This window comes from Corvus brachyrhynchos, unplaced genomic scaffold (assembly GCF_000691975.1).
Source record: "Corvus brachyrhynchos isolate BGI_N302 unplaced genomic scaffold, ASM69197v1 scaffold220, whole genome shotgun sequence".
Lineage (NCBI taxonomy): Eukaryota > Metazoa > Chordata > Aves > Passeriformes > Corvidae > Corvus > Corvus brachyrhynchos.
The window spans coordinates 2,405,730-2,425,578 of NW_008236209.1; the positions used below are offsets into that span (position 1 = coordinate 2,405,730).

At 40.4% G+C, this 19,849-nt stretch overlaps 1 long non-coding RNA gene across 1 annotated transcript in view; it reads left to right on the forward strand.

Annotated features, from left to right (window-relative positions):
• Positions 1 to 13,127: 13,127 nt before the first annotated feature.
• The window catches only part of LOC108448668, a 32,479-nt gene continuing 25,757 nt past the window's right edge, over positions 13,128 to 19,849 (forward strand). The window contains exons 1-2 of the long non-coding RNA XR_001864632.1: positions 13,128 to 13,415; positions 16,011 to 16,092. This is a non-coding gene — a long non-coding RNA (uncharacterized LOC108448668). The remainder of the gene's footprint in view (positions 13,416 to 16,010; positions 16,093 to 19,849) is intronic.

The window sequence follows — 19,849 nt, forward strand, 5'->3', positions numbered from 1 at the left end:
AGGAAGGAAGCAAACTTAATTCCAAAGTCAATGTTAAATGAATTTATAAGTCATGCACACTTTGCACAAGTATCTTCTTCCATGAACTTGAATTGTCACGTTAATTCAGTTTTCTCCTAAAGGGCTTTGAGAGTGATAATCTCATTTCCTCATCTAGTTTCACATGTAACAGAGATGAGGAAGTGTTGGCCTTGAGCATAAAATCCTTCAAATGCATAACAGTATTTTAGGAGTCTTAAAATATAGTGAGCTTGATGTTTTCTTTTAAAAAATACACTCAGAATGAATACCTGAAAAATATGCTGCATAATGAAATGAGATATGAAGTGATTGCCTTGAGAAGAACTTACAAAGATGATTTTTGCCCTTCAACTCATGCTCTATACTGAGCATTTCTCTCACATATTATTTTCCAAGTGGATTTTGGTGCCAGTAAATAATGAGTCTTTGAAATGGCTGGAAGTCAAGAAACTTCTTCTCCCAGGAATAAAGAACACTTTTTTACACAATCCCCTCTACCCTGCAGCCTTATTCTGGAAGCAAGCTGCAGCTCCAGTGGATAACCCACTCAAATTTGAATGGGCAATCAGTCGTGAGCCTCTCTGAATGCCCAGGGGGAAGGATGTGCTCCTTCATTAGACAAAGAAGAGAGGATCAAATAGGAAAATTCCAGTTTGTCATTTTACATAGATGTGGTAACAACAGAAGTGAAGTGTCTGGTTCTGCTGGCTGGGCATTGATCAGGTGCACAGACACAGCGACAGAAATTTGTGCAAGACACTCAGGGCTATTTTCTGCTGCTCTGCTCAGTCTGGGAAGGCACAGGAGCTTGGGGTGGTATCAGAGCTCAGGAGGAGCAGATCTGAATGTTTCCTGAGGAGATTCTGGGGATGGGAGCGTTGATGGCTGTGCAAACAGCTGCCGGGAGTGGCACAGGGGAGGTGCCGGCGAGAAGGAGTTATCCTGGCACACAGGTCTCTGTTCCAGTAGTGTTTGCCTATTTCAGTGCAACTTATTGCTACAGTGACACCCTGGAAACTCAGAAAAGCCACTGTGTGGCTGTAAGGGCAACAAATTCAGTCTGAGCATCAGCTCTACTGGAAACAAAGCTGGCTCTCACCAGGAAACGTGTAGACTGAGATTTCCATTCTGAGAGAGCTTACAACACTGGGTAGAATGTCCTCAAGAACATTTGATAGCACAGAAATAAATGTGTGCTCAAAAACCAGATCAGAACTTTGTCCTAAATTAGTATTTGTGGCTGTAAGGAGATGGTGATCACAAGACCAGTGAGACCTTCCATGCATTGTACAAAGCAGATTATTCACAACATCTTTATCTCATGTTACATGCTGAATAAGCCACTACAGGAAAAATTTTCTAAACAATTTTGTAGATCCTCTATCAGCAATAACTTAAATAAAACCCCAAAATACATTATTGTTTTTTTATTTTTCAAATGTGCTGGGAGAACACTGAAAAGTAAGCTTGGATTTTTCACATGGAGGGAGTCTCCCATTTGTGGCCTTCTGGACAGTAAGCTGAAAAGGTTCCTTGATAAGTGATGGATTGAGAGAGATTTCCTTTCCTGGTGACTTACTCTGGGTGTAACAGGCAGGAGGGTTGTGCAGTTTTCCTCTTCTTTTGTGATGAGGAACACACCTCTGTGCTAGTGGCAGAGCAAAACGATTCTCCAAGTTTCTATAGGTCAGCCTCAGCTTTCTTTTTTATTTATTTTGACATTTATATAATAATGTCGTTTACATGCAAAATTCTCACCAAGGCCAAAGTCTTCCCTACAAAGACCCAGGCTATCTCTTCAGATATGCATATTTTAGATGCCATGCCTTTAAATTTAACTGGGATTCTGTTGCCTTAAAAAAAATAATTGAGTCTACTGCCCCTGTATCTGTCTCTTCCAGTCTTTTCCTGGTAATAAAGAGCACTATAAATGATAGCTGAATCTGGTAATTAGAAAAGACTTCCCTTTTCTGTCCTGCTTTTTTTTTTTTTCTCTGTAATGCATTTTGTCTGTTTACTGGCTTGAGGTCCCTTCCCCCTGTGAGACTTATCTTTTTAATGGCAGTCATTTTTAACATGCACAATTTTTCTGTAAGCATGACATTCACTATCTCTATAATAACAATCATTTGGCTTATGATTGAAACCATTACAGCACTGTACCATGCTGTGAGACTCAAATGCTGGCTTCACTTTTACATTGTTTACTTTCCTATCAGCATGCTGACAGTTCATAACTCTTGGCTACTTCCACACTGCCTGCAATTTCTGTACAGCTTTAGTGGAAATAAAGAACTGCATCCAGCAATTGTTTTTTTTGAATTACTTGCCTAAGCATGCTGGAAACTTGGTATCAAGATGCTGAACTGGACAGTCACTCTATAACACGGCACAAATTTGCTGGTAAACAGGTATAGCACCACTCTTTAAAATACAGGTGAAGTGTAATAGCCAAAGATCAATGAAAACCTTTTAACAACCTAAAGACAAGATACATTAAGTACTAAATTAATAGACAGATTTATTGCCTGGCCAATCTTGTTTCCTTGCTCCACACGTCTTCTCTCCCTCATTTGAGGGACACTTCCTTTCTTGAAAGTTTAGTCATTATGGTCTGTGAGAGTGAAGAAAACTCATTTTACAGGTGATGGTTTTTGAATTAGTGGAATTTGTTTTGATTATCTAAAGGTTCTAGAGAGATCTTTGCTCCCTGTAATCATTTCACACACTTTTTCCTGCTCTTCAGTTTTCTAAAGGAGTCTGTAGTCAGCCCAGCCAGCAGGAACAGGAGAGGGCATTGCTAGGAAAACTCATTTTAGGACAAACAGGGTCTGGAACCTCAGCACAAGGAACTCTTCAATATGAAAAAATGATTGGGGGTTTCTTTTTTAAAGAGATTTTCAACTTGGATAAATAGAGTGGAGTTTTTACAGCTGTTTCCCAAGCTGTATCTCTGCCATGAGATTCTCAGACATATTTTGAGTCCTGTCTTATTTCAAAGAAAAGATCTAAAGAATTTTTTACATGGAAAGGAATTATTTTTGCAAGGTATCCACCCTGAGGTGTACATATGTTTAACTTGGTCAATGTTTTATGATGCAGACTGTTTCTGATCTGCACATTTTACCCTTAATGAGCCTTCCCTTTAAAATAAACAGTAATGTTCTGGTCTTCTATACATGCAAGTGCAGGTCTTGGTATTGACCAAAAATATATAGTAAAGCCAAACATTTTTGTTGTACTGATTTTACTGCACTCTTTTATTTCTTTTCCTGATTAGGGTTTCTTTTGTAGAAATAGTTTTGTTATTAAAATGAAAAATAGGGTGAGGGAGAACTTTGTGTCTTAAAGATGACTGAAGCTGCCTGTCACAGGCAGTGCAGAGGCAGAATTTGGTTTATGCAAAGATAAATTTGTTTAATAAAATCTCATTTTCCAGGCTTTAATACTAATGAGCTGGGGAGCTTCTACTTTCAGATACTGCTAATGACTTATGAATATGTTACACTGCACACAAGTACAGTGTTACCTGGCTGTACAATTGCACTTCAGGTTTGCCTTGCTTATATTTAAGCTTCAGGAATTGTGTGATTATTCCCTTTTTAAGAAAACATTTGCAATGTGTCTAGTGGTAGATAAAAAGCTTGACATTGTGTTTTAAGCATTTCTTTTAAGTGCTTGACACCTGGAGAAGTCAGAAATATTTCAAAATGGTTTTTAATAAATCTGATGTCTCAAGACTGACAAAATTTTGGAGTGAGTGACTGTAGTTGTAATCTACTTTTTACATATGGCAAGTATTGTTCATAAGGAGCACACACTTGAATTTTTTTTGGAGAGGATTGCAGGGGCAGCGTGGGAGGATTTCATCTGAGTCAACTGAGCCAACTTTTTGTGAGATGACTTTATGTGAGAGGACCTCTTGAGGACACACTCAATACCTGCAGATGAAAATGTTCATTTTTCCCAAATTTCTTACCTTCCTTATAAGTGTTTACTGAATTTGTACAACGTAAATTGATGATGTGTTTCGAAGAATACTTGATACCAATTTACACTCTGCATCATGTTGGTGTGGAAATACCCTACTTCCCATTTTTATTGAGTCCTAACATCCTAATTCACACCCTCACAAAAGTAAGCAGGTAGAAGGACGGTAGGGCAGAACTTAATTTTGAAACATTCTTCCTCCACTTGAGATTTGCCTTTGTTTTTTGTCTTGAAATTCAAATTGATGGGCAGAGGATAATTCGTGTTAAGGCAGCTGTTATTCAGTCTGAGGGATATCTAATGGGAAGAAAGTGCTCTGAGCTGGGGAACAAAGGGTGACAAATGTCATTCTGCACATCAAGTTCTCCAATAGTTCCCCTGAAGCAGACAGCACATTAGCTTTAAAAAAAAAAAAAGGAAAGAAAAAAAAAGAGCATTTGAACCAGTACAGTGTCAATATGTTATAAAAGTCTCCTAAACCTCTTGTCATTTGGGATAAGGACATCAATAATAGTCATTGTCAACCTTCATTAAACTCAGATCATCCATTTTTTTGTCCCTCAGGATGTTTTTCATTGATATTTTCCCTGGAAAGAGAAAAGGCCCTACATCAAGCTAGTATAAAGCTTGATTCCTTTCCTCAGGGTTTTTAGTACAAGAGAAACAAATTATTTTAATTACTCTTTTTCTGTTTTGATTTTTTTTTATTATTTATTTGTTCAGTTGGTTTTTCTTCTGAACTCCTCTCGGGTGCTTAACCTGTTTCTAGTTGCAGAAGAGCCCTGGCTTATTAATCCACATAAAAAGTCCAAGAAAAAGGGAATGTTCCACTTGCAAACAAAAAAGAAGATGTTGAGAAAACTAGATCCATGCTTCCCTTTCTCTAGGGATTTGTCTCCACATTGTTGCTGATCTTCCTCAGTTTACACATTTCTGGAGTTTAGGTTTTAGACCCTTGTTAGATCTTGCAGGTTGATTTAACAGCACTACCTGAGTTCTTTGGGATTCTTTTGGAAAAGACAAAAAGAAAGATAAAATTCCTGGCTGTGGATTGAATTTGATGTCTTTGCCAACATAGAAGGTAGGTGGCAGGTGTTTTCAAGCATGGATGTTGGTATTCAGAAATGAGTATCTTAGACCTATTTGACTTTTTCTGAAGAAGAGAAGGAAATTATTTTCTATGCAGTGAGCTATTTTCTCAGACCTTGTTAGAGATTTTGCCTAGAAGTAGATAAATATTCTCACAGAAAAAAATCCAAGAAAAACAGAACAAAACTGAACAAAAAAACCTTATCAAAAAAACCCTGTGATCACATTTTTGTGTGCCAGGCAAAGAATTTGGTGAGTAAAAAGACATCTCTGATCAATGTAGGAGCTGGGGTGCATGAAACAGTCCTTTAAAAGTATGCATCAGTGGAGTTCCACACAGTAGTTAATTTCTTTGCTTGCCTTGTGAGGTTTTATGGGTTTGTCTTTTGGGGGTTTTTTTGGATGAATTTTGACCAACCAATCCCACTCGATGTTTCATTAGTGCAGTGTTTGCAGAGCTCAGGAAATTTCTTTCTCTGGTGTCACTTTTAAGAGACCCTTCAGGTGGTGAATGTGCTCATCATCCTGCTTTTGTCGGTGCAACGGGACTTCATTACGGTGTGCAAGCACTTGAAAGGGCAGAGCCTGCTGAGCGAGAGACCCGTGCATCTTGTGAGGGAAGGTGTCCTAGAGTGTCATTATGAGCTGTCAATGCAATTGTACCTCAGGCCATTCCCACAACATATCTAATTCTGTTCCCCTCTGACCCCTTTCATGCCAGAAAATGGCAGAATTGTGCAGTTGTGCCTTTGAAAAGTGGTGGAGAGCCTGGCACAATGGATTCCTTATAATGTCATAGAGCACATTGAGCCAGACCCACGGGGATTTTGAAAGGGATGAAATTACGCTGATCATCATATGGGGCAGTTAAGTCTTATCTTCAATCTTACAAATCAAACATGGGCATTCTCTTGTTTCCTTGAAAGCCACTCTATAAAATGATGCATGAAATGATCGTGAAAGGGCTGGCCTGAACTTACACCGTATTTGTCAAAACAGCTCAAATCCAATGATTCTCTGTGAGCCTTTCTAACACCAGGGCACCCGCTGACCCAAATCCTCCAAAGGGACTGTGCTTTGGAAAACAACTTAAACTAAACTGGCAGCAAAATAGTGTAACACTCTGAGAGTTTCTTGTGTGCATGAGGACATTGGAAAAACAATATCGTTCTCTAATATAAATAACAGAAAACTGATGTTTTTCTCTTAGAGTGGACTGGAATTGGAGTACGTGACACAGCCCTTCCCCATCCCCAGCGTGGGCACACGATCTCCCCGAGTTATCTGAGCCGTGGGATGGTGGGAATGCAGCCACTGTGGAATCTGGGCACAGCTTCCAGCTGCTGCCGGGAAGGGATGGAGCCAGAGGTGCCTGGGAGGAGGGAGGAGCGCTGCAGGATCCTGCTAAGTGTAAGTTTAGGGATGACAGACAAGCATGTGAATCTTGAATTTATATGCAGGTAAGCACTTCTCTTCCTCACCTCACTTTTATACCTTGCTAAATCCAGATTTAGCCCTTGATTTTCTTCTTATTACATCATTTTGAGGACACATAGTTTGAAAGATCTTGAATCGACTCACTTCTTTTTGCTCTGCCTACCCCAATTTAAAGCTGTAGTTACTGGGAGAAGGCACAGGGATCTGGAAGCAAAATTATGTTCACCTCTTGGCTTTCTGTTGTAAGTATAATATTCAGAGTGTTTTTGCCATATTAATGTGCAGCTCATAATTGTTAATATTGCCAGTGATTTACTGATGAGCCTCTTAACTTTAAGCGATGCTGTGACTCAATCCCTTTCCCTGTAGCATTAAGAACTAATTTGACAGTTGCTACAGGCAAAGCTGCAAGATGACTCAGATTGTCAAATGTCCTTTGTCCTCACAAATGCAAAATCCTCCAGCCAAGTTTCAAATGCAATTCCATTTTATTCTAATTTATTGTTCATTTCTCTTCTTGACACAGCAGCTCCCTAACAAGTCTGTACATCATTACTGAAATGCTTGCTCACAAAGGACTCTTGTCAATCACTGGCACAGGACATCAGGCAGAAAGGATGTCTGATCAAACACATTTTGAAAGGTCTGCCATAACAATGGGGAAGAGCTGAATCAAACTTGGGGAAAGGAAGGGCTAAACAAGGCTTATTTGTATCAAGCAGATGAGATTATTTTAAATAGGCCTAAGACTCTGAAAATCAAGTGGAATTAATTAGTTTCTGCATACTTAGAATGCATATTTTTTAAAGCATTGATTATAAGGCAAGTGGTGGATAAAATACTAATACCAATGAGCAGAGCAAAAATGAACCATCAGACCATTCAGACCTTCCTGGGGCTGCAAAGAACCTTGGACTCAGCCTGAAAATTACTAAAAATATCAGCCTGAAAATTACTAAAAATAAAATGAGGGATGATTCCTCTGAGGGTGAATCACTCCTGGCTCATCTGTATTAACAGTAATGAGAGCACTTTAAATAATAATTTTTTACTTGTGCGTCTTTTTGAGTTACGATCTTGATTTTACTTATTTTAAAATACCCACAAGAAGAGAACATCTGTGGTTCAGTTTTACAAACAATATGTTTGCTTTTAATTTATTCTAAAATATAATTGTTCTTTACACAATGTATCAAAGCCTCCATCAGTTCAAGAGGTAAATGGTACAAAGGAATTGATCAATTTTAAATTCAAAATGCTGAAATAGATTTTTCATTTTGTGTACCTCAATGAGAGTAATTAGATTTTTTTTCCCCTAATCTGAGAGGAATTTAATGACACTGTATAGCCTTGAACTTCCCCTGATCTCTGCACTGTAGCTGCATACAAATCAATAACACACTTCACTTACAAGGGTTTATGTCCTTGTCAGCTCAAAATTCTGGTCACTCAGGGCTGTCACACTGAAGGTGAGCTTTGCACATCTCCCTGGATTTCTTCGTCGCCCCTGCTGGGGCAGCGAATGGGAGTGGGAGGAAAACAGCGATGGGTGTGATTCTCTGCCAACCCTTCTTTATCCCAAACCTCAAAAACAACAAAATCTTTTCCACAAACGAGAAAATGTTGCACTCCCTGAGGAGCTTCTGGAACGCCATTGCTCTGAGGGTGTCTCAGTGGGCTGGGCAGCAGGAACAGGGTTTCAGCTGTACTGAGCAGGCTTCTCACTCCGGGCACTGAGTCAGGAGACCAAAAGGAAAAACAATGGATGATGATTTAATACAGCCATAATTCCCATGACAGAGACAATGAAATATGGACGGCGCTATTTTGTCACTTTTATGTGCCTCCCTCTGAAATCACCTTTTACGTTGCTTCAATATAATTCCCTATGTTGTGTTTTAACAAGAAAACAAAAACTCCCCATCACAGCCATTGTCTGAAACTGCAATATTCCCACAGTCCACCACTTGGCTTTATACAATGATTCTTAATAAAATGAATGGCGTCATAATCCTCACTATCATCATCATCCCGTTCTGAGGTGAAGAGACTTCAGAAAGTGAATTCTTTCTGAGCTTGAAAAGAGCTGTGACCTCGAGTCCTGGGCTCAGTGGCAGGGTCAGGATTACCCTTCCTTCTATAGTATGAAAACTAAAGTTGTTTAAGCCAGGAGCTCTGTGTTGACCCAGAAAAAGAGCCACAACAAGATCTAAACCCTTCCAATAATTTCAGAATAAAAGACCTGGCAAAAGGGTTAACTCTGGTAAGAAACAAGGCTCTGAGAAAATGGTCAGATGGAAATGTTGCTGTTCCCATCAAACACTACATGTGCTGCTTGTAGAATAAATGGGTTTACTTAGTGCGTATTCCTCACCTTGTTGAAACTAAGAGCAGCAATTCTGTTAAAACCCAACTCTTCTCCTGTCTTCTTTCCAGGTGCTATTAAAAAAAAAAAACCAAAAAACAACAAAACACATTCCCTAAACTGATTGACTTTCATCAAGAGCTCTTTCAATGTCACAGAAATAGATTTCATTGCTGTTGACAGCCTGGCTTGATGCTAAACTTGTATTGAAACCCTACCAACAGGAAAAAGGCTGCTGAGTTGAACATAATGGTCATATTAGGGTTTTTTGCAGTGCCTGTCTCTGTGGTGGATGTGATTTCCTCTATTTTGACCCTGAGAAGCTTTTACAGCAGCTCATTTAAAGTTCGTGTCTCCAAAAGGAAAACAGGGGAAATACAGAAAGCGAAATGATCAACTGTACTTTTATTTCGAGCAGCCCTCCCACCGGCCGTGAGCTCTGCGGGGAGCAGGAGATGGGAAATCAGTGTTGCCCTTAAAACAGAGGAAATGTCTTTTCCAACATAATATCCATGAAGCTCCCCAGCACTCTCCCTCTCTGTAAACGACTCGAAGACAGGAGGCGCAGATTCTAACGACGTGGAGGGTGCCTCTAAATGCCGTCCTCCTCAAGCTTCCCCCGCTCCTGTTTGTTGCTGTGCACTGAGCGTTACGTGGCCTCCTAAGGGGCTGTGAATAATGCACCCATCAGCAACTTTTGCATCTTCTGAGACCATTCCCATTTTCTAAAGCAGTTTGGTTCAGGGCTGTAATTGAAACCATGCACTGAACTGGTATTTTTATATGGGCCACTCTGAAAGTCTGTCGCAGACTAAGCGAGCTCTTCCATGTGTTGTGTCATCTTCCTTTTCTACACAGTCTTTGGAAAACCCCCTGGAAACTGTCCAACACCTCAGCTGGAGCTGTGACCATTCCCCACTCTGGTGTTCTCCTTGTGCTCAATCAGCAATCTCTAGCCATGTAAAGCTGGGGAAGGAAATGTGCTCTCTCTCTCAAGAGCTTGGAGTATTTCCTGGATAAAAGTGAAGAAGGCTATAATCCTTTATTCTGTTTCTTTTTCCCCAAAGTCTGGTCAAGGGCAAGTTTCCAGTCAATAAATCTCTCTATACACAGCCTCTCTGTGCTTCTATTTCCCTTGGTGGTGACATCCCCTCAGTGTGTGGGAAGGAGAGGTATCCTAGAACATCCGGAGCTGGAAGGGATCTACAGAGATCATCAAAGTCCAACTCTTGGACATCTTGGACAGAAAGTCCAAGAGTTGTCCATCGAATACAATTCCATGGCCAGAAAGGAGCACTGGAAACAAAAATATTTAACAGTTCCACCATTGCCTCCCACCTCCTTAAACAACCCTGGTCTGGAAAGGGAAGGACAAACCCAAAATTCTGTGAAATTGTGGCAACATGGGAAAACTTCACAATTTATTGGCATCAGCTGGGTAATGTTTGTTGCTGCAGTTTGCTCACATTTTTTGCCGAAGAAGCAGAACTAAGTTACACTTTTGTCCTTGGCTATGACTTTTTGAGAGTGTGACTCAGGCAAGGTAGGGAATTTGTGTTTAATATTCCACTTTGGTGATGATGTGTGCAAATCTCTTCCCTTAACACCTTTTTAGATATTTTTTTTTTTTAATTCCTTTTTCCCCTCAATTTGTACAGCTGTAAACTTGTCAAGTGGGATGTGGTTCAAATAGTGTGGAGAAATACAGGAAATTGTTTAAAAATACTTTTAAAATACTGTAATTTGTTACAAATAAGTTGAATTATAAACAGCAAAATTAAGCTTGGTACTAATTTCTCTTGTGTTCCTCCCAGTTGGCAAAAATAGAAAATGGCTAGTCAGCTTTCCCATTGTTTACATAGTTTTGAGTTTTTAATTAACATAATCTGCTTATTGCAATGTAGCTGTTAATTGCAGCCAGTTGAAGGAGAGGGGTACAAATTGCTGTTTATGTAGTAGAAGAAGGAGCCAAATAATTAGGGAAACTGTTTCCCGTATAGAAAATGACAATATTTTCTTTCTTTACACGGAAACATAAATAAATCTGTGACCAACTGTTTAGACACCATTTAAAAAGCACTGTAGCACGGCGAAGAACTTCAATACATTCAAATTGGTTCATTTCTCCATCAACTTGCCTGAACACATTTTTCTTTTGAACGAAAATGAAGCTTCTGTTAAAGAGAATTCCATGCTCAGTTTTGAGGGGTTAGTGGGGAATCTGTAAAGTCTCACTGATCTGTCCCAAGACTATTCTGCAGCACAGCTCTGAAGGTGCTGCAGCACCAGCTCTGGACTTTAAGCATCTGAGACTAGCTCAAGTTAAGTTTTTGTATAAGAATGAGTGTAAGGGTCTGTGAGTGTTCCAAGACTCTTTTAGTGTCTTAATTATTGGCAATTAAAATGATGACTGCTTAGGCACTGAGCATTTCTATTTATTTTCCTCAAAAATGATGGGGTTTTAGCAAAGAAAAAATAAATCAATGGTTGTGGCAAATATTCATATGATATGCCTGTCTCTAATTATTATATGTGACTCTGCAGGGGAATCTTAGGCAAAGAACCATTAATTTTGACTTTTTCTGCAAACCTAAGCAACAGAACCAAACCTAATTACAAAACGGAGTTTTGTCCCAGCCATATAATCCACTGTGCAAGTTTTACTCTTCACGCTTGCACTGCAGCCAGATATGGCAAAGGTTATTAAGTATTCTAATCTCATAAAATAAAAAGGAACAAAAAGGGATGCTGTTAAGATGACTTGGTTCTCTTTAAACACAGCAAGCTTTACTTTATGCTAGAATGAACAATGATTAAGAAGGTTTGACTGTATTATTAGAAATCTTTAATTGCAAAACGAGGAGCAGCCATGTATTTTGTGAAATGTAATCGAAATCACTCACAGGAGCAAATTAAATACATTCATGAGTAAAAGTTCCAAATATTTTATCTGTTGGCCTTTGCCATACACTGCAAAATTGGTGCTATTGCATAACTTTAAAAACAACAGTGCTGGAATGTGGGGGCCTGGTTCTGGTTTCACTTACATCTGATGTAGTTTGGAGCTCTGGTTGCAACCCTTAATTGACAATGCTGACAGCTGAGTGGAGGCATCCTTATGGCTCAAAGACTGCCCTTATGCCCACTGATTTCTGAAATGAGTAGCCAGGACAATGGTTATTGATCTGTTCCAAATTACACACTCCATGTGCTTTTCTAGGGTTAGCACCTGAGTCAGGGAAATGGGTGACAAATTGATGGCAGGAATAAATGGCTCCTTGGAAGTAAAATTTATACTTTGAATCTTCCAAATCATTGTTGCCATAATAATTCATTTTATTTTTCTGTAAAATAATGCCAGATATGTTTATATTTTGCCTAACAGGTACAGTAGACAACATGTCTATTGTCCCAAGCCATATCTAAAAACATTTAGTGCAGATATTGGAGGCACAATATTATTGTTCTCTCCTCCTGGTTTCAGAAAAATAAAGAAATCCAACCTTGTAATATAATGAAGTTAATAAGATAGATTCGGTGTTCCCTGGGCAGAGCCTGAAGCTAAGATCAAAATCTGAATTTGTAACTTATTGAAGAAGTCAGATCCTGTGTCTGAGACTGGTGAGTATCACAAAATGTTTGTTCATGTAGATAGAACATATGTGCATGATGGATTAATGACAGCCTGTGTCCTTGAAATCCTGAAATAAACCTTTCTAACATGGGATATCTCCTTTCTTCAAACAATGTTCCCAGGCTCAGCAATACAGTAACATAAAGTGATATCTGGTGTGCAGCCATGAGCACCAATTGCATGAAAGAGGCTCCATCTGTGTCACAGCCAACAAAGAGAGGGGCTGCAGGTTCGGGAAGAGCCAACAGATAGTGAGGGGGAACCAATTAAAAGTTATTAAATGCTAAGACCTCTCCTCTGTGTCTGGAGGTTTGATTTTCAAAGTACTGGTGGCTCTGAGAATAATTATTTCCTGTTTGGCCCCTTCATATTTCTGCTGGGAGGTCAGAGCACGTTAAGGAGCAGCTGAAGTTGTCACTCATGAATAAGAGAAAACAATTTTAATGTGTGTTGTCTCCTTCTCAGCTTGCACTGGGGGTTTGTTGCAAATACTCTCCTACAAAAGGGTTCTGTTCCAAAACAGCATATTTAAATCTGTTTTCCCTATTTTTATGCTCTTCTAAAAATAAGTTGGGACAGGTGTCACAGAGAGAAGAATATTTAATCAGGACATAAGGTTTTATACCCCAATTTTTCCTTCATTCCAGCTCTGGGATGGGAGCAGCCTCAGCTGATGCTAAGATCCTGCAGATCTGCCTTACGAGCAGGTCAAAATGTCAACCTTTATGTATTTCTAATATTAGCCATTTCCTCAATTAATTTCCACCTTTTCTTTCTACAGGTTATTATTCCAGGCTTGTTAGTGCTGCCACAGTGAAAAGCTCAATAATTCCGTGCTTTTCCGTGCTCCCCTGGGGCAGTGCCAGGGCCAGGCTGCAGGTGAGAGGTGCAACCAGAGCTCTGGCAGCTGCTGGTGCTGCCATGCCCCACCCTGGGCATGCAGAGCGTTCCAGAGGCCAGCAGGAAGCTCTGCAGAAAAGTTCTCCCGCAGCTTTGGGTGTTTCTGACGCTGCCACGCTGAGGCCAAGTGGTTTCCACTCTCAGGGAGCTTTTCTGCTGCTGGTGGCTGCACAGGGCTGTTCCTAAAGCTGCTCTCATCTGTGACAGCACACTGGGGTCTGCAGTGAGATTTAACTCGGGCTGATGTTACTGAGGAACGTCCTGATGAGTTGTGTTCAGTAGTCCAGCAGAGCATAATAGAGCCTGAAAAGAACCCTATAATGACCACTAATGCTGTTTTTCAGGAGAAGCAGCTCTCTTATTTACAGCCTGTGGAGAGGGGTGATAGAGTGCTTTCAGACAGAAAGCGAAAGAACTCTTAAAACATCGTCATACCCTCAGAATACCACCTTGCCCCCCTTCTCCTGGTTCTTTATGATTGCAATCTCTTTTGAGTGAAAATGCTACAATGAAATATATTATCCCTTTTATTGTAAGGAGAGAGATAGAACACTTACCGAGCAATTTAAGTGATGCAAGTGAACCTAATCACTCCTGAAATCAAAAGAAGTAAAGAGAAAATTCTTTCCCCCCTTCTTTTCCCTGGTAATGAATGCGAATCCTTAGTTTTGGACTCCTTTCACCATTCTGTCTCCACAAATGAGTGTAGACAGGGAATAGATCTTCACATTTCCCCACTGCTCCCAGCTTAGAGATGACACTCCTTTATCCTCTGCTCCATTTCTCTGGTGTGTCACCAACTTTTTAGGTGGTATTGCAGCAGTGGTTATCAATTGGTTCAGACCTCAGAATAGTTCTTCTGTAACTATGCTGATGAAAAAGTAAGCGTGAGGTGGAAAAAGAGCTTGTGTTTTATGGCAGTCGATGTTCCTGACATACAGCAGAATTCCTTCAATTTTGTCTCAGTTTTTTCTGTCTGCATAAGTGGGTCATTCAGCCTTTTGCGCAACAAATTCTTGGGATCACGGCTGCTCTTCTGCCCCCAGGGTAATTGGTAGGTTAACTATCAACTGGTTAGAGAGAGGGGAATTCCAGCAGGTCAAAACTGCTCGTAAATCAACGCGGTTGAATGCCTTATTTAAGTGAAGATAAGGAGCACACAGGATTTTTGCTGAAGCTGGAACCAGGCACGGGCTTTGTTAGCCCTGTTAGTGCTGGAACCCTCCTGGCTCGTTCTCACAAGCAGAAAATTTTAACAGAGATTTTGAAAAAGTGCAAATATCTTCCTCAGCTGGAGCTTGTTCCTGTGGAAGGCTTTTTGTTTCCTGGGGCTTTGTGGTGAGTGAGGGACAGCCACCAGCAGCCCCTCCCAGGTGGTAAGGAGGTGACAGGGGGTGCATTGGTCAGCTCATTTTGGTTTGCACACTCAGTAACCTGTGAGAACTGGTGTGAACCACAGCACTGGCAGTTTTGAGCAGATTAAGCAGCACTTGTATAAAAAACTATGAGGCAGCCTTTTGGCAGCTTGCAGGTGAGAAAGAAGCTCTCTGTGCATGTGCACAATACACTGTATTTGATTCATTTACATTGCTAAAGAATCAGCATATGTTTATTTTACATCCCAAATCAAGGGACCGATTGAGATCCTGTTAATAAGATTTTCTCAAAAACTCAAGGGATTAAGGAAATAGCTGCTTGATGCAGTGGCATCCTTTCAATTCAGATGGATTCTAATGATGAACAGGAGCATCCAGGAGCACTTATTTTGTTTTATTTTCACTTTTAACATGTCTTGGTAATAAACAAGCCCTGTGAATATACCTGATAAAACAGGGAAATAGGCTCTGTGGCGTTGGGAGTCTTCCTCCCCTTGCAGTGTAGCAGCTGGGAAATTATGATACAACCACAGTGACACAGATACCCCCCATGGAGCACTTTTGCAGCAAGACATGTTAAAAGTAAGAGTAAGAGAAAATGTTGTTATAGGGCCATTGATCTTGTGTTACCTAAAAGGAGTGAATACAGGTGTCGAGCTGACAAGGTGCTCAGCTATCCCAGCCTATGCAAAGCTCAGGACAGAGCAGCGGAAAACAGCCTTATCAGATCTTTGCCCAAATTATGGGGGGAGGGAGGGAGAGCAGGTGACCTTTAGAACCAACAGGACCATAAAAGCTGTCAGGCTCCCTAAAAAAATCAACTCCTGTGAGTGCATTCTCTCTGAAAATAGGGATTGAAGTTAAATTTAAAAAAACAATTGCTTTCAAGCATCAAGTGTCCCTGCCAGGTAACACCATGGAGTTTTATTACCTAGTTTGAAAGTCCTAATACAGAGGTTCTGGAACAGAAGTGTTCACACACAATTATCTGTGGGGACTCCAGACACTGCTGATCACCCCAGACCTGCCTGGATGACACAAACCCCAAGCGTGATCTGCAGGGACATTTTGTTTCTATGCTACTCAGTGATAACAATAATAATAATAATAATAATGGATTCTTTCCTTCTGCAGTCTGTGTTGATCATGGTTTTTCCACTTTTCCCTTTGTTTTCTCTCTTCCTCCTGTCCCCTGTAGTGCAAAGTCCTTTCCACCACATGTGTTTTCTTGCAGAGGCACAGCAAGTCAGTTCAGCTCATCCCTCTTCACCAAACTGGTGGTAAGTCTCAGAATCAGTGATCTTTCTGTTTTGAATAAGGTTTTAAAATATTTAGTCTGAAGCTTGAGTACAGCACTTGTGCCACATTCAGTGTTGACAGTCAGAGTTAGAAGTAGAACAAGCCACTGGTAGAAATAATTTGGAAGCAAACTGACAAATTCTGTCTGGTTTGATTTCTTTTGTTTTCCTACCTATTAATCATTCAGGAACTGACTGAATATTCTCAGAGCATACCTTACTGTCTCTCAAACAGGCAAGATTCTCTTTCTGCCTCCTGCTCAGATGAGTTGGTACCATTTGGTGTGATTTTGATGAAAATGTGGAAACTCTTGGCTCACACAACTCTCCTCCTCTCTCCTCTACAGCTGTGCTTGCAAAGGGGATTCTCTGTGGCTGCCAGTGATTTTGAGTTGTTTATCAAGAGACTGGTCTAATCTAATCTAAAAGCTCTCCAGTGAGAGGGAGTTTATATTGCTGCTGTCTGGGAAGAACTGACACTCAAAATCCATATTTGGTTGTTTTATTTACATCTGTCTGGCAGCCCACTGAAGGAAGTGGTTTTGGATGTAATTTTTCAGCCATAGACAAAGGAAAACACACTTTTTTTGGGGGTGGTGAACACAGTTAGCGTCTGTCATGAGAAAAAGAGCTTTCTTTACTTGTTCCTGTCCCTAGCATTAAATATCAGACAGAAAATAAAGAAGGTTCCAGTCAAAGACTGATCAGAGGCGAAACCCAGTGTGAGACCCCCTCCATCACTTGAAATATTCAACATAAATCCAGCTTGTCTGTGGCCATGGGGTAGTGATATCTGTACAGTGTTCAGCCTGAGTAAAAGATGACTTTTATACTAACTCCAGCATTCCAAGTTTTCCATTTATGTCTTCTGTGTGCTTCCCAGATGCTGTGGTTGGGGTTAGGTTTAAGGGTTGTTTTTTTTCTCTTTCCATAAAAATCCATGCTTTCTGGTGAATGAGATTAGGCAAATTGACACTGAATAAAAACTAATTAAATAATGTGATTATAAAGTGTTTATCCTCAGGGAATAGATTATAAAAAAGTGAAAATAAATGATGTCAAGATGCAGTCTGAATAACAATAATAATAAATTATTGAAGCTTTTGGCTGCCAGTAGCCAGCCACCAGCTGAGTCAAGATGCACCCTCATCTCCTGCCCGTTGCCTTTGAACAGCAGTTATGGATTAAGTCTGACAGTGTGAAAATAAATGGGAGAGTGTAGCTGAAGCCAAGCATTTATCAATCCTGGCTGTACTCCTTGCAAGGCAAGCCTGATACAATTTAATAAGATAACAAAAAGCTTAACAGTGTCTTCAGGATGTCAAAATATGGATTTATGCGCTGTATCCATGCTACTACTCTTAACTTGATGAATTTTAAGCCATCTCAGGATTTGTGTTTAGCATCCACAGGTGTGATAGGAATTATTTTCAGCTACCAAAGTGAATACCTGTGCATGCATATGGCAGAGGTATTCAAAACTGCCAGGTATCATAAAATGGAGGGAAGAACCAGGGAACAGCATCAGGACAACAGGTCTGCTCCCTCATTACAGGTCATGTTGTGCTTTGCATTCTCCAGAAGCTTTGTTTCAAGCAGTTTAGGGATTAAACCTGTGAATGCAGGAAGAGAGAGACCCACAACCAACTCAAAGAACATTTCCTTACCTTTTTTTGTTGCCTTTTGGAACTGGAGATGTTATCATGGACCCTCTTTTCTCTGCTCTTCATTACATTTAAAACGAGCAAACAGGATGCCATCATCAGCAAGGTTATTTTTCTATCCCTCATTTAATATCCTCACTGGTTACCAAAGCTTTGACTCCAGTAACATCCCCCTGAGTGGGTTTGGGCCCTTTTTGTTGAAGAACCCTGTGAATTTTCACAGCGCTGCATGCATAGGCCTGTCTGCTGCCCGTAGCATTTCTCTCCAATGAGAGAAAATCAAACAACTGCAGGTGGGTTTTGTGCCTGTGTGTAATAAATACTATCAAGATATCAATCATTGGTTAAGGTAACCTTTTGGACTACAGAGAAAGAATCCCTGTAGTCTCTCAGTGACTATTTATCATTCTTTTCGAGAGTGATTTTGATCCAAATCGATTCTTTTCTTGTGCTACTCTATTTTTATGCCCTAGTCCATCTTTAATATACACCATGGCACTATCTGTTCTTGGGCGTGCAAGGACTTTGATGAATGTACTCCAGCCGCCACTGTTTTTTCATACCAGGTATCTATTGATTCTTATAATATCAACTTTCACCACTGGCATCATTTGTTAGAATTCCTCTGGTTAGTTTTAAAGGCCGTCTGCACTGATACACAACCAATTCAGCTCTTTCCCAGTAGTCCCTTTCAGGATTCTGTGTGGATTCTTTGATCAATCCCATCTGCCCTGCTCGGGAAGGACGTGCCCCAGTTACTCCAGCTCTTCAATGAGGTACTGCAGGACTGGCCCCACAGCTCTCCCAGGTCAGGCCTTTAGACTGAGCACAGAGGAATGGAGTAAGTACGTGACATTCCTGAGCCCAATTTTCAGAGCAGGAGGGGATGTTTAATACAGAGAAGTCAGTAAGTTCTTTTTGTCAGAGAGGAAAGGAATGGTTTTGCCTTGATCTATTTCAGAGATGATCAAAGACCAGATTAAACCGTCTGAAAGCTCTGTTCAGCCGTGCTGCATCTGTGTGCTGGATAACACAGGCTGCCAGGCCTCCTTCCTGCCCCACTGGCAGAGGTGGAGAGCACCTTCACTCAAACCAGCTCCTTTCCCTTGTGATGGTTCCCCACATTCTCGTGTTCCCATAACTCCACGCCTAAGAGCTAATTGAATTTATCTGGTAGCAAGTGGGTTTGGGCTGGAGGTGAAATGAAAGAGGTGTTGAACAACAGGTGCAGAATTTCCATCCCATGCCAGGGCTGCTTTGCTGGTGGGTGAAGCTCTGCTCCACATCCACTGCCAGGGAAGGAAGGAGCCCAAGGAACAGGGGGGATTCTCAGTGCAGCAAAACCAGATGCAATTCTGCAGCACAGCTTTTCCTGTAGTAGACAACAGCAGCCTTATGCAACAATGAGCATTTTCCTGTTTGGAGACCATCTGAAAAATGCCTTGGGAGCTGCATTAGAAGGATTAACATTTAGTGGAGGGGGTCCAGAGCAGCCACAGCTTTAAACTGTTTTAGAATGAGGCAATGAGTAGCTGTTCTACACGCAGGAACTGCACCTTCCTTTCAGTTCCTCTGTTCCTTGGTTGACTTATAGACTTTTTGGCCTGTTAAAATGTTAGCCCCTGATTAAAATTGTTAGAGTAGGATTTTCCAGTACTGTTTTGTATAATAAATTGTCTGTTATAAACCAGCTTTTTATACCGCCAGCCATTGTGATGATTGCTCCTCTGGAGTTTGATGTATGAGGCATGAGGCTGTATTTCTAAAATCTATTTTAATTCAAGGAAATGAAAATTTTACTCTTGTTAAATGAAATTTTTACTAACTTACAGAAATCTTACTATTTATTAAGGAGTTAGGTCAAGTCTTTCCAATTTAGTAAAAGTGCCAATACATCTTAATGGTGTGAGAGCTGATAATTGTCTTTATTATATTTATGCAGACTGCAGATGCATTTGTCACTTCATCAAAACACCTTTTTTTGAAAACAAGTTAAAAAAAGGAATGTCATAGATACTAATTCAGTTGCATAGCAATGAGAAAAAAAAATTAAAACCAATGAGACCAACAAGTTT